The sequence below is a fragment of the Anguilla rostrata genome, chromosome 5 (genome assembly GCF_018555375.3).
Source record: "Anguilla rostrata isolate EN2019 chromosome 5, ASM1855537v3, whole genome shotgun sequence".
In the NCBI taxonomy this organism is placed as follows: domain Eukaryota; kingdom Metazoa; phylum Chordata; class Actinopteri; order Anguilliformes; family Anguillidae; genus Anguilla; species Anguilla rostrata.
In genome coordinates this window covers 21,205,311-21,221,848 of record NC_057937.1, presented here as the reverse complement: position 1 = coordinate 21,221,848, position 16,538 = coordinate 21,205,311, and positions in this window count along the sequence as shown.

The following is a 16,538-nucleotide window of genomic DNA, read 5'->3' as shown; positions in this document are numbered from 1 at the left end:
GCCTACTGTGCAAATATTTAAAAAAATCCTGAAGGCATATGTCAGTTGCTTACATTTTGATAATTTATTGTCTTTAGTCTTTAGTGACGAGAGTCATGCAGCGGTTGAAGGAAGAACCCAACTCAGTTGTGCAAGCTAATTCTCAAACTGGTTAAGTGAAAAACTGCTCAGAAATAAGTCACCTACTGTCCTTTGTAGGTGAATTTATACATGGCATACACAGCATTTAGCCTGAATAGCATACTATTTCAATCGCCTTTTATTTAGGCTACATTATATCATGCAGTCAAAGAGCTAGGTTAAGTTGTAAGAGAAATTGTCCTTGGAAATGTAAATGTCATGATTTTGATCCAGCACTCAAACATTTGCTTAACTTTTATTCATTATTCATTTGGCAAAAGTGACATTAGCCACTTAGCATGGCATCTAACTAATGGTAGCTAGCTAAAAACACCTGTAAGAACCTCTTGCTTGCTAGCTGACTGGCACTTGGTCTTTATGACTTGCTTAAATTTTTCATAATTTTTTTTTTTTTTACCCACACATAGTACAAAACAGAACATCTCACTGACTAAAAAGCCACTGAAAATAGTTTTCTTTACAATAGTTTTGTGTATGAAAAGTCAACAAATGAGTAGATGCAAACATCACCTCTCCACTACAGCAGCACGGTAGCTAGTAACTAGCAGAATTGACTGACATAAGCCCACACACAGCCACCGAAGAACTGTATGTTTCTGTGTGTTTATCACCGTAAGACACCCTTTCTTCCGGAACTGGAATTATCTGCCCTTTCTGTGCTTTCACCAGTTGAGGAGAATGTAGGCATCAGTGTTCACAGAACTGTATGACTGGGAATATAGTTTTTTAATTGTGATTTTTTTTCTTTGGACATCACAGGCCATCTGACAGCTTGGCCTTGAGAATTAAAACCACTTTTCAAAATGGTACCACTGCGTCATTATCTCCACCTGTTGGGGAGACAGAAACAAATGTGGTGGCAACAAAACAGAAATGGGGGGGGGGGGGGGTTGAATGTAAGAGTTGCACATGGCCTCATGCCTGGGATTTTATTTTAAAGGTAGACCCTGGGATATGATTTCAGACACATGCAAATGGAGAAAAGATTTTATATTGAGCAACTGCGAACAAGAATCACACCCATTTCACTGTGCTCCTTTATCTGAGTGCACATCACCATAAGGTTTGGACCATTACTCCCCTCCTTTGCTGTGAGGCAGGGCATGCTATCCCTTGATTCCATACATGCATTTTCAAACACTTGGTAGCCATTGCCCCCCTTCCCCACCCCCAAACAAAAAATAAATAAATAAATAAATATTTATCAAATGTACATCATCTAACTTTAATCCGTCAGGTATAAAAGGTATAACATCTGTGACATCACAATGAATACTGCTACCATCATTTGCTCATTCACAAAATTTATATCAATGCCAGTAGTGTAGATCTCCCAGTGATCTTCCCACTGGAATGGTCCCATGGATACAGTGTGAATGTTCTTGGAATCTCAAGTAGTGTGTACAGTTCAATGGCTAGGGGAATGGCAGTGGCCTGGTTTGTAGTGAAGATGTTCTGAACTGTCTGGCGGCATGTTTGGCATTCGCCAGCTGGAGCGTTGAAAGATAAAAGGAGAATTGTCTATCTCTGAGGCCCAGGCGATCCAAAAGTGGCTATCAAACCCCTGAACACACGAACATGAATGGAGTCCTCTGGCAGAAGGGAGATGTTATCTCAGCCCGCACATGTGAAATCCTTGTGTTGAACTACTGACAGAATGGGGGGACTGATAGAGTGATGCAGGGAGTACAGAAAGGGCCATAAATCTGCTGGTGCAGATACTTCTTCATTAAAATGCATTATTTTCAGTAGCTCTGTCGTGAAGAAACAGAAATTGTACGTCATTCCTCCACATGCCTTTTCAAGACTACCTGATATGCCAAGGAATTCTCAGCATGTGGTTAGGTCATAGCGGATTATTCAAGGTTTTTCAATAATGTGTTTATATTCAGTTGCCCACACGATGTGGAAGGAAGAGACAGTATGTACACAAAAGAATACTAAGGTTATTTCTAGCACTCATCAGCTTTTTGTCTTTTTATCCCGGATCAGGTCAGACGTGAGGACATTCTGATTAAATAGGTGGGAAAACAGTCTTAGGGAAAGTACTGTTAATGCATGTGGGTACGTTTCAGATTTTGACTTGTTTTGATCAAATGAGCAAAACATTTAATCTAAAGCGAGGCCTGGCTGACGGAAGTCCAATTATAATACCGGTCAAATCTGATTTTCACACTGGGCAGCCTTCCACAATGATGCTGAATATTTCACTGGATTTGCCTAGCTTCTCCACTGCCCCCCCACCCACACAATAAAATAATAAAATATTAGTAGCTACTTAATGTGACCTACTAACCCAAAAGGAAAATGAAAACAACTGTGGGCTTCTCACTATAAGCTCATTTCCTGTTGCTGGGGAAATTAAAAAGTGTGTGTGTGGGTCGGTCTTTATTCATGTCATCCAAAGAGATTATAACAAAATGAATAGCAATTGCATTAATTAAAAGTAATGTTTTACACTGTCATTGCCTGGCTGCACTCAGTTTATGAATCTAGAATAGTTATTTGTTACTATGGAAGTTTACCAGTATGTCAGCAAAAAGCCTATTGATCTGACAAGGCTTCATTTTCATTTAGCTTTTTTCTTAATGCTAAAATTAGTTTTGACTAAAAATATATCTATGCTTACACTGGTATAAAAAAATCCCTTTCACTGGATTGGCTCATTGGATTGGCTCACTGGATTGGCAGGTAAACACAGGACTTTTCTGTTATTGCTATAAGGAGATGGGGGCATCTTTTTCTCCCAAAAGGTCCTCTGCAAAAACATGATGTTTTTCATCCTTTGTATATGCTGTATGTGCCAGGGCAGGGCAGGGCAGGTTAGGTTATTGTTTGTTTAGAGCAGTGTCTGTGGCGTGGAAAGCCCCAGAGCTAATTAGCCTCTCTGATTGGAGGAGAAACCAAGGCCACACCCCCTGGGGTATCCTCAGATGCCCCTGAGGTTGATATTAATTATCATTTCTGTCTCTTTCTGCCTCTGTATTTTTTTCTTTTTCACTGTCAGATCTTTCTTTAGAAATCCAAATTTTGTGTTCAGAGACCGCAGCCATTGAGACAGACCTGCAAATACTTGTACACACATACACACACTCACACATGCTTACATTTATTGTAATAGGCCTTGAAGGCCTCTTGACTTGTTTCTCTCTTTTGTATGTGTTAGAGGAGGAGTGAGAGAGGGAGGTAGACAGCAGTGATTGAGCCACTCCACAGTCTGCTGCTGCCAGGATTTAGAATTTTCTTCAGTTGTACAATTCATGAAAGAGAAAGAGAGATGGAGAGTGAGAGAGAGACACACATAAAGTCAGAGTGAGATAAAGAAGAAGGAAGGAGAAAGGAGAACAGAGAAAGTGAGACCGTGAAAGAGAGAGGCAGAGAGAAAGTGTCATTCTAATGCATTTGATATTTCTGAAGTTCCTGAGCTTCAGTGGAGCCCGTTCTGGGGTCCTGGGTGTTAAATGTCAGGGCTTGTAGTGAGCTGTCAGAGAGCAGAATGGGCCTTGGATGATGGATGACTGGAGGGGGCTGAAACCAGAACCCCTACCCCCCGATTGCAAATGCTGTTTTGCCAAAAGCTGTCTGCCCCAATAGCTGCTATTCAAGGTCAGCCTGCATACCATTAGACCCCAGCACACACTTTGTCTCTGTATTTCTCCCGCTCTCTCCGTTTGAGAATGCTTAATTTGAATGGCATATTTGAATATATTGTCAAAGGAAATTACAGACACACACATACAGACACAAATATCATTACAACACATCAAAGTCCATGTGGGTATGGACTCACTCTGTCTCTCACTGCCTCTATGCTTCTTTTCTCTCTCCCTCTCACTATGTCTATGTCTCTCTCTCTCTCTCTCTCTCTCTCTCTCTCTCTCTATCTATCTCTCTCACTCTGTGTCCTGAGGGCTTTGCTTTCCTCCCTACAGATCCAAGAGGAGTGTGGTCCTCCTTGGCATATTTTCTACATTGGCCATGGGGATGCAGGGGGAAGGGGTTATGGGTTGTGCTGTGGGGGGGGGGGGGGGGTTGATGGGCCGGTGGGTGAGTAATAAAGAAAGGCTGGGAGAAAGGATAGTGGCTGTGGAATAACTTTGAGCACTAAAGTCAAATGACATGATTACTAATGGTGCCAACAATGTCGCGTCTGAACCATGCATATTCATGGGTTGAGCCAGGCAGACAGGATTGCAGGACGGTGGGCGGCACAGTGGTGCAGTGGATAGCACTGTCACCTCACATAAAAAATGTCCCAGGTTCCAATCCTGGCTGAGGAATTTCTGTGTAGAGTTTACATGTTCTCCTTTTGTCTGGGTGTGTTTCCTTTGGGTACGCCAGTTTCCTCACCCAGTCAAAAGACATGCAGGTTTGGTTAATTGGAAAGTCTATATTACATTAAATTTCTTTGGCTTTTTTCCAAAGCGATGTACAGTAAGTGCATACTGAAAGTCTAAATCATACCTGTATGAGTGTGTGAATGAATGTTGTGTGCCTTGCATTGGATTGATGACCTGTCCAAGATGCATTCCTGCCTCTCGCCTTTTGCATGTTGGAATAGGCCCTATTCCTAAGATTTATGTAAATTAGTCCTGATGGCATAGATGGATATTACCCTGCTCCTGTTTAATAATACGTACATTTCTGTCCATGCTCATGGCTATTTGTCAGTATCTACTTATACAGTATGCACATCTGTAAACATGTAGGTGATTGAAAACAAACATTTTTGTTTTCTTTGCCTGAAACCCCCATACTTTATTGTAAATTCATTGTCTATGATATGATGATGGGGGTAAAAAAAGACTGTTGATAAAAAATGTTTTTAAAGTGCCAAATTGGAAAACTGTTTTTGGGAAACGTGACAGACCTTTTAAAAAGGTATGTTTTATGACTTACAGTAATTAATCAGGCAATATTTGGTTATATTAGTAAGAGAACAAACAAAAAACAAACAAAAAACAAAAAAAAGCTCATCTGAATTCTCACTGGCAAGAAAGCGCTTGTGACATACTGACCACCTTTAATGGCCGATGAAACTGACTGGATTACTTCATTCCATCAGGCAGTTCATTGCAGGGTGTGTCTGCTAGAACCATTAGGCCATCCTTTTGCCCTGTGTGTAGACAGAACAAGTCTGCTTTCATTTTCTCTCCCTCTCACCTTGTGCCTCTCTCGTCAGACAAATACCATCAGTTCTAAACTCACAGCATGTTCATGAGATCAAAGCCAGCTCTTTCAAACCTTAACATGCCCGTTTACTCCTAATTAAATGCCATAAGTGGTATTTAGTGTTCATTAGAGAAACACAACCTCTCCCTGTCCACAGAAGTCAGACAGAGCGATGTAGTCTCTGGCATTTTTTGTTGGAGATGACAGGTTCCACTCAGTTCAAAGTGTGGCTACATTTTCAGACAAAATGATACCAATATCATGTGTGACAAAAAGCAAAATCTTTTTTCAGGGGCTATATGGGGACAACAATAAAAGTTCTGAGTTTTAATCAACCTCAGAACCTGCTTATCTGGCCTGTAGTAACAAGTGTGCTCATCATAATCATTAATAACGCAGATCAACATGGAGCTAAACACTGAGCCACAGTCGGTTAACTTTACGCGGCTCAGAATGATTAAGCTTTTGCTTGGCTACACAGGAAGAATTAAACAGCATGGGATAGATGTGAAAGTCTTGTACAGCTATCAGACAGGATTCATTATTTTCCTTATTTCCAAAACATTTATGTGCACAACTGTTCCTTCTCTAAGCTCTTTAATGCTAGTTAGATAGAATGCCTTAAGTTTATTGAAGAAAACAGTTGGTAATTTTAAGCTGAAGCTAAATACACTACTGTGAGGGATGCAAATTCTTACAGAGTAAAGATTTGGCCTTGTAGATTCACTCAAACCCATGCCAGCCTCTCAGTGAGTCAGGTTTGTTGTCCAAATATCTCCATTTAAATTTAGTCCTGAAAGAAATCATAACATTAAAAGGGATAAGAAAAAAATCATTAATCTCTGAATGTTGTAAATGTAAAAAACATTTCTCTGACACGTGTGTGACGGGTTTGTTTTCTTCACATATTTACTTTTACCGGCCTTCCACAGAAGTGCATTATAAACCCCATTATTGGTGTGTTTGTTGTTTTTTAATGAAAGCCCACTCCTTTCCACCCAAGCCTATTGATGGGCAGGAAAGGAGGAGGCATTTGTTTTAAAAGCAGAGGAATCAGGCATTAAATGGAGGGGAAACCGATGGACATCTGCAAAGCTTTTGTTTACCAAGGCGATCACCGCTATTGCACTTCTTGTCATTCTTTCATTTTATCTTTTCTTTGCTCCTGTGGAAAACCACAGACTGGCTATCTAAGGTGTCCGCGGTTAGAGATGGATGGAGGAGGCAAGGATACGAATCGCAATGACACAAACTAGTGTCTTGCAACACGGACCGGGGGGTGGACCCTAAAATATGCTTTGGTCGGGGGGGGGAGTCAGAGGGGATTAACCCCCAGTGACTGAAGCAATGACACATAAGCTTTTGGTGGAGGTGGGGGTTGCAAGGGGCTTTTGCAGGCCAATCCAGGCTCTCTGCACCAGATCATCTATGAGGCCTGCTGTCAGGGCATTGGAAGTGTTAAAAACCTATTTACAACTCCAAGGTTCAAGGACTGAGGAAGAAATAACCAAATACAGTGGAGCTCTATTTAGACAAAGGGAGAAAGAGAGGTGATGCTGCACTCTAAAACGGTTCTATGTGTTTTTCTAATAATGCAAATAAACAATGTATGGTATTGTCCTAGTTAAGTTAACAACTGGCTTGCTCTAAAAAAATGTTTTTACAAGCAACTTCTGAGTTTATTGAAATGGCATAGGCCAGAGTAAATATCCTTCTGTCATAGACATGTGCTAAAGAGGATCTCTTTTGTATCGAAAGCATATCCAGCTTCCAGTCCAGGCCATCTGAATCTTGACTTATCTAATCTGACCATCCCTAAGCCACACAGTCGGTTTCATGCCTTCATGCAGAGGTCAAAGGTCAAGCCTGAAATGCCAGAGTGTGCCGCAGTTTAAGATCCAGCCATGCAGAATAAGGGCTTCCGTTAACCCCAACCCAACGTATCTCGCTTAGAGTGCTGTGGCTTGCGTGCCTTGACTTCTGTTTGTTTGTTTGTTTGTTTCATGTCGCCTATCAATTCATTCCCTCCATAGAACTGGAAACACTTGAAAAGCGTGAGAAGATTGACAAGAAAGTTTATAAAATGAAAAACTCCTGGTTTTTTCAATGCATGCAGTTTTTTCTCAGGAAGCCGGAATCATAGCCTCATCACCATCCCCGCAAAATGTTTACAAGAGGTGATGTTTTCTAATCAGTGATTATATTTGCAGGTGGGCTTTGGGTGAGAAAATCTTTGCTGTACAAAGAACAGAGACATCTTAGCTTCCTTTTGGCATAAATGCACTTCCAGGAAGCCACCTAGATATGATAAATCTGACCCGAAGGAGGACCAAGGAAAAAATAAAAGGATTTCCACCAGGCTGGTTCTTGCTGCCTCTGTGTCTCACAACGTACTTGTCATGCCGTGTGGCATCCTTTTGGTAATGGCATCTATCCCACTGGTTACCGTGTAGTGACACAGAGAAATCTATCAGTGTGTACCACTGTCTCTTGTTCTTTTCACATTATAAAAGGAACCAGCAGGCGGTAATCTACACTATTATTATTATTATTATTATTATTATTGTAGTAGTAGTAGTAGTAGTAGTAGTAGTGGGTCTGGAAAGTAATCATTTGTAAAATATTTCATTGTTTTCCCCAAAACAATAATGTCTTTCTTATTGAAATTGAACAGAACCAATGGTAGAAGTCATCTCCTGTAGTCAATGGGTCGCTGAAATAGGGGGGAAATGCTTGTGGAGGGTAGATGATATATCAAGGAGGGGAATGCTCATTGGTGATCCTGCACAGCCAATAAAACCATCCCTTTTTGCTGTCCTTCCTTTTCTAACCCACCGGCTATAATCACATTTTGGCTACGTGTGCAACTTTTCAATTAACCCTCTCTACAGCTGCTGGCTGGCCTGTAATCTATGTACAGAATTAAAATAATATCTTAAGCTGACAGCCTGCTGCCAGGGCAAAGCATACTTTTATTTTGTGGGGGAGGGAGGGCCTGATTTATTGAGTATCCAGGGTACCAGGTACCAGGGAATTTGATATTCATTTTAAGTTACAAAGCAATATTTAGCTTCGTAACAATAGGTCCCGAAAAGGGGAAAAAGTAACCCCTTTGTTGAAATGAACGCATCCTACTGTATTTGGGATGGTTGACTTAGTCCATTCTTTTTATTTATTTTTTGGTTGAGTTTCTCTCACTTTCAAAGGGTTCATTTGCCTCACTCACACAAATTAACACGTCAGCCCTCTGGCTGTGAAGAAAACCAGATTTGTATGAGTGGATGGTCAAAGCCGTAGGGTCAGGGGGGCTGGGGGGCTACTAAGTCTGATTTTGGCCCCATGGTGAAAGGGCCCTGAAGAGGAGATTAAGACACTGTTGTGCTCTAATGCCCACAGTTTGACTGAAGCTGTTCAACGCGTGACGGGGCCCAAACACAACAGTTACCGTAGTAACGTTCTCCTCTGGCTTAAAGAAGCATTGCCAGAGGGTGGTATTCATATGCAAGCGGCAAACTGGAGCATCGTGCAAATGAGTGAGGCAATTCCGTTATATGAGACATCCAAACTAAGTTTGCGAGACTGCCTCCTCTAAATATACTAAAGAGGACCCAATGAACAAGGGATCTTTCCAAGCCAGGACAGAAAGCACCTTCAGAGGGTAAAACGTGCTTGTTTGAAAGATGAACATCTTCAGCTCTTTCTTAATATTTCCCTCACTTTCACTCTCTTTTTCTCTCAGAAGAGCTAAGTTACTTTGCTTACTTTCTGTAGAAATTGGTTTGATTGTATGTGAGTCAATGATCACACTAGCTTAGAACAAACCGCTGGTTTATTAAGAACACAAAAACCATGTGAGCCAAGCCGACATTCAGTGAGTCTGCTTGCATGTCTTGAACTAGACGGGACAAGAGAACATTGATTGGCCTAGCCATAAACACACGTGCAGGTACGGTGGCTCATGGCGAATAAACAGGACAATCATTCAGCCAAATGATTTACATTTACATTTATGATGCTGACCGAAGAACAGATTTGACCACTTAAAAAAAAAAAAAAGCTGTGAGGAGAAAAAGAGAGAGAGAGACCAGAAAGAAATAGTGTGGGGCAGGGGGAAGGAGATAGAGAAACAACCTTTAATGATCTTGCAAAGGTGAACAGTTATAGGAGAGAATGTGGTGGACCTTCAGTGAATGCTTTTTCAGCACTTACATAAACAAAATGATTACCCTGCGTCACACATCCCAGGACACTCTGGGGATGGACAAAATAACTGGACACAGGGAGCTGGGCTGATTCTGGTTTCCTTCGCTGTTCACACTGTTCACACTTACAGGATCTGAGTAAAAATAATAAACTAAAATACCAAAGCAAAATGATCCAAAACACAACAAAAGCTTTTCAACAACATTCTTTTGTGTCTCTTAGTCTCAATTCATGTGGGAATTCGGGTCTCAGACACCTATTCAGGAAAAAAGAAGGAATCAGCCCCTTGCTGATTAGTTAATGCAACAAAGGTGTGTGTGCCCACTAAACCAGTAAGCGTGGTCCCAAATTGCCCTGATTTCCACTCCCACACTGAATCCTGCCACACTCCTTCACCACCAGAAAGCAGCTGAGGGGTGAGGGAGAGGAGATCAGCACATGTTTTACCGGACTCTGGCTAATGGAAGATCCAGCTGGTCCTGGAGTTGGTGTGCTTCATTCTGAGGAGCCATTGGGCTTCTCCAGGAGGTATTACAGGAGAGTCAGCACAACCCAGTTTATGGCGATATATTCCTTTTCATTGGTACTGTACCAACTGTCCTTGGGGCTGAGCTTTCGGCTGATGTACATCAGTACACCGTTCCATTCACCTCCTGGGATAGCACCACCCCCAATCCTTCATCTGAGACTTCAGTCTGCAGGAGGAAAGGCAAAGAGATCCAGTGGGGGTCCGGTGGTCGACACTGAACACTGCTTTCAGGCCCCTTCCACCAGTCTCACTCTTACCACTTTTTGAAACCTTTATCAATCATGTCCCAGAATTAGAAAAAAGTGGGTGCAGACCCTAGCCCAAGCCACTATACTACATTTTTCCCCAACTGAGAACTATAATAATGATAATAATGAACATCCCCAGGCACACTCCAAATTCTCACGTCTTTTAACCTATCAATAGCCCCTAGTGGAACCAGATGCAGGTGCTCTCTCTCTCGCTCTCTCTCTCAATTTTGATTTGCTTTATTGGCAGGACAACTACAGTAATTACGAAAGCAACACATGTAAGACGCAGATACATGGAAACTACATAAACTACATGTAACAAGTATGACCCACAAGACTATAATAATAATAATAATAATATCTCTTTCTCTGTCTGCCTTGGGGGGATTAGTTAACACAAACCAGGTGTCTTGGCCCACTTACCAAGCAGGTGTGGCCCCTTATTGCAGTGATTTCTTCTCCTAGATGTAGCCTTGCAAATTGGCCAAAATAATGACTATAAACAATTGTTTGGTCTCTTTAATGTAAAATCATGATATGGTATAGTTCCTGAATTGGTGCTATCCTTTCGATATACATGTGCTTATGATGCACAAATTTTGCAGCAATGGACTATGCTAATAACGATACATTATTCATACTGACACATTATTAACACCAGGAGCGCCGGACCATTTCCTGGCATTGAAATAACTTTTTGCACGGCCTGGGTCATATGACACATTAGCCTTCAAACGGGAAATATTCGCATTGTTCGCTAGATGGCGCTTATTAGACACGAGCTGACAAAGGTTGCCAGCCCATTGTCCTAATGAAATATTTGCGAGATTTTAGACTGTCAGAGTAAGTTATGTTTTAGTTATGGCTCGGCATTCTAGTCAACACATTGTTGCAATATAAATGTATTTAGAATAAACAGTATGTCTGTATGAAGAGAATGAGTCATGAAAAGCTAACAATAAACAGATAGTAGGGAGGTCAAACCTGTTTTGGCAATCTTTCAAAAAACAAATTTGACAGTTTATTCTTCATGCATAATGTCATAAATGCTAATAATCAAATAGGCTAACAACATATAAATCGCCAATTGGCCAGAATATAACTGTAATACGATTTTTAAAATTAGCCGCTTCCCTCCGCATGTGATCACTGATCACTGTCGTTGGAGGGAAACGCATCATCACCCGTGCGAATTTTAGGGTCGGGTTTTCTGTTTTCTGTTTTCTGTAAAAAATATTGTCGTTCAAACGAGTTTTTTTCCGGTGACCAGAAAACATGTAGGCTACACTGGCAAGCAGGTCATAGCTAGCTGTGACTATTCAACTGGGGATTCGAAATCCAAAGACGGCACGTCATTTATTCATCGTAATTACAAAAAACACCCATTCGTAACACTGAATAATACCACACTGTACATAAGACCTTAGCAAACAAGTGGGATTTCAAAACTGATTACAGTAGACCTACAATATATCGCTTCAGCGCACACATAAAGTCAAATTGAGATAGCAACAAAGTAAAAAGACGAGACACCTGTCTTCAGCAATTTGCTGTATTATATCAAAACCACTAGCATACAGCACATTGTTAGGAAGTTGAAACGATTTTGAAAATATAACGTTAGCTAAATATATAGCTAGCAAGTTGAATTATTTAGAATCACCCCGCAAATCAATAAATAAAAAAATCTATATAAAACATTAGCAATAGAGCTGCTGGTAATGCGGTAACGCCGTCAGCATTCAAGACAGAGCTTGGGTTGCATTTTTGTACATTTGCCACAGACAAGTCGTTTACACTTGTCACAGATGTCACAAGTTTTGTTCCCTCCACATCTGGATACCTGGTTTGCTTTTTAGTGACCGCTCTCGCTGCGGTGTGTTGGGGGTTTCTGGACTGCAGAGTGGCGCTAGGACGGTACGCCGCGGAGATGCCTTTGCGGTCATGTGATTTGCACGCAACTTCTTGGCCAACTCAAGAATAAATCTTCTTCGACTAATTGTTTTGTTCATGCATTGCGTGTACAAAACATGGGCGTTGATTGCAGCCAGATCCAAAATGTTGTAAAAAACGGCAAGTGGCCAACAACGACTGCCCCCCTTGACCGAATACAGCCGTGCCATCTGGTCCAAAACATCCACTCCCATTTTTGTTGCGTTGTAATGGGCGATTGTTTCTGGCAGTTTTTTGGCATCATTGTCGATCGATACGGTTTTGTGCATAGTGCTCAAGATGCACACATTTTTCTTGGGCTTGCACTGATAAACCGTGAGTGTAGCGTGTCCAGCTCTCCAGATCGTGGTGGAAAATCTCTCTTGATTTTGTGCCTTCGCAGAAGGGGGCACTTCTCTCCTCTTTTTGTTTATGGTACCCACCAATGTAGTTAGGGTTAGGGTTAGGGTTAGTTTTTTTTGCATGTAGATTGTTCGCCAGGGCAATCGATGTGAAGAAATTGTCCGAGGTTATATTTCTTCCTTTTCCGATGAAGGGTTCCACAAGGCGCATGACCACATTGTCAGCTAATCGTTCGCCGACAGGCCTCGCCTCATCTTTCCCAAGGTATGGGAAAGCATTCAGCATGTACTTCGTTTCAACGTCGGCTGCTATCCAGAACTTTATCCCAAATTTATCTGGTTTAGTAGCAATGTACTGCGTGAAGCGGCACCGCGCTTTAGTTGGGAACAACTGCTCATCAACAGTTATGTTGTCTCCAGGTGTGTAACACGCAGTACTGTTGCTTACAAATTTGCTCCATATTTCGGAAATAATGGCAAATTTGTCTTTCTCAAGACGTGTTGCCCTTGTGTCCTTGTCATCAAATCTGAGAATAGCGCATGATGTCCCGAAACCTTTGCCGCGACATAGTTTCATTGAAAAATGGATTTCCCAAGTCTGAAGACCAAAAGTCTTCTAAATTCATACTTTTACCGCCAGTGATGCCTCGTAAATACAGCAGTCCCACGAAAGCTTTCAATTCGTCGACTGACAGGTCCCAGTTTTCTGCCCCATTTCTGTGGGCTCCTGCCACAGTATACTTGAAAATCTGCTCCCACATCGGAATGTCAATCAGACATAGCAGACTGCTCAGCGGACTTACAATGTTCTCCTTGGCGCACCATGTGGGCCCAGCCTTTTCCCGTAAGACATTGCAGGATGGTGCTCTGCCCAGAGCATTACCAGCAGTCTGTTCGACCCAAACTGTCCCATCGTTTGCCCTTTCCTCTCTCTCTGAGACAAACTCAGTCGCAGTCGCAGTCGCAGTCTCAGTCTCAACTTCAGAATCAGATTCAGAAGCTGAATCAAATTCAATATCCAGCTCCAACTCCTCATCGCCTGAATCCATTTCACTGGCATTCTGAATCAGGTCCAAAGCTTGCTTGGCAGAGTATCTCTGTGGTCGTATGTTCATCTTGGCAAGCGATACCAAACCAAACTGGTCGCCGAAATAATCATGCTTCTCTTTTATAGCCATATTTTCATAGCCCAATAATAATTTGAATAGAAATTATTATAACAGCCCCGCCCATGCCATTATAGTTTCAGGTGTGAGGGGCGTGGTGTGGTGCGTGAAAAGCCAATTCCTTGATAGGATGTAACATCCATAACATGTTACATTAACAATCTTTTCGATTAAAACTTTGATAATTATGTAGATGCCTAAATGTGAATACTCTGCGTAAAAATTAAAAAAGTTGCACATAATAGCAACATCTGCAAACGTGTAGGATATCTGTTTCCATTGTGTGGTATTTTAACATGGATGCATTTCATTTTAACCCTTATATAAATTTTTCTACATTTTTATTCTTCTTTTCTATTTAGTTTACTGTTTTTTTTAAAAGATTTTTATTACTAGTTTACTCAACAGAATAACAGCATACACCACACGAACACATCACAAGACACTTCACATTTGAGAAATCATTTTTGATTGTAGGCTATGTAATAGTTACATTTATTGTTCTCTCAAGTAGCCTAAAGGTTAATACTATGTTTTAAAAAAATTATGGAGTTATATATAATAGCAACTGCAAAGCCTAGCCTAACCGGACATCGTGTCACCACTCGCGTGCGACTCACTCACAGGATGTGATGGATGTTTTTCCACAATGATTTTTTTTCCCCCCCAAAACCTTTACTCCCTGAAACGAATGTCCCCTCCTTCCTGGTCCCTCAAAAGCAAAATGTGTCACGTCACATTTTTACCTCACAGAAAATAGGATATGATACAGCTATAATTTTTTAGCATATTTTGAAAAGTAGCCTACGTTCACTATCATCTGTAATTTGGCATATATATATATATACACATACATCAACGAGCAAGGTATGCTTGATCAGCACTCACAGAAAGTCCACTGATAACAAGTGCACTAAATAAACGTAATCCGTCTGGGATAAATGCATAGGAAATTTGCCGAGGGAACGGATGGCAGAAGAAACGTCCGAGTTGGTGTACAAAAAGACGTCTTCACTGAAACACTCCATAAATAAACAAATTAACAGCCAAAACAAACTATGACTAACTATAAACTAACAAACTACGCTATGATTCAAATATATTTTTATCATGCTGTATTGTAGTGGTTTCTTTATTTTAGATTGTTTTTGCAATAGTGTTACAGTTTGTAGTCCTAAAACCCGGAAGTAAGTTGGCATTGGGTTCTCTCGTCAGATTTCCAATGCATTTTTCCCGTGGGGATTTAGTTTTCTGCCGAAAGTAAGGTTTGTGGTGAACGTAAGCCTAAATGAGCTTCACGTTTGTTCTACGAGATAAAATACACCCATTAATAGCCTAGGCTATGTCAACCGTGGATTTCTAAGCTGTCATGCGCTTTTGAAAAGTAGGCTAAGTTTCTATATTGAAACTACAAGAGCGGTCATATTTTTGCAATAACCACTCTTGTTTTACTAGCTCGTTTTTGCAATATCCTACACAGCATTGTTGTTGTACGTGAACGTGTCGCATGCAGCCATTGTGCACGAGCATGATAATGCATAAAATTGAAAAAAACAAATTTGTTTTTTTGCATTTGAAGACGGATCAATTTTATTTTAACCCTTATTTAGAAATTTCCAGTTGCATAATAACTGTAAAAATAAAATGTAGGGCTATGATTTCAGAACACAAGGGAAAGGCATAGGCATAAACAAATGATCACAAAACGAACGCAATAGCCTATAAAAATATTTTTTAAGATCACATATTTAAAACATTATATAATTTATTATTCAAAATAAACATAAACAAATATTTCTAATAACAAAATAAATAAAACATTTGTACAAATAAAAATGTGTGTCCACCGCGATGAAAAGTATATCCTTGCGCCTCCTGGTGTGGTGAAGGAAAACTGACTCCTTAGTCTGAAGACGGCCGTAATTTAACAACACTGTTATAACACACACGGAAGTGAACTAAGGTGCTTTTAACATTTTCCAAACGTGACTTTGACATTCCTACTACACTGGTACGTAAAGAACAAATATTTAGGAAAAATCAGTGAATGCGGATGATCTAGCTTGCTAGTAACTAAATGAAAAAAAATCCTAAACTCCGAAATATCTCAGTTCGGGTCAAACTAACCCGTCACGGCACGTCTAGTGTTAAGGTATGACAGCACTTAAAAAAAAATCTTCCAACATGAATGAAATACTTGGACTTTTAATCAGTTTTGAATCAAGCAACAAGAATTGGATTTTTAAAATCTTCACTAATCATGGTGAATGACTAAAGTAAAATGGCATCATCATGACCAGAACCTTGAGTTCATATTGAAGGTTATAGTTAAGCAGTTGTGCATAAGTGAAACAGATGTACTTGTTCTGAAGTACAGTTCAGAAATAAAGGGGCTTTTTTGTTATGACGTTAATTCAGACTAGATTTTTAACATGGTTTTTGAATTAACATAATTGAAGAACCACATTAAACTAATCATGTCATTTGTTAAAATGTGTAATCAGGTGCTTTAACTCTTTCACTCCTGGGCACCGGCACCCACAGAATTTAGACTTAGGAGATACAGGGTATGAAATAAAACAAATCTCACAAACACACCGGAAGTTCACTCTCAGAGAGTTCAGGACACTTAAAAGCACTAAAGCAAACAAGGCTATTCGCTACAGTATCTTTTTTCCCTTTAGCTCAGGGAATTAAAACAAAAGGAGCATCCCCACTTGCTGACTGCTTATTACACCCTAAAGGACATCATAAACTTTTAAAAAATACTTTCTTCAGCTAT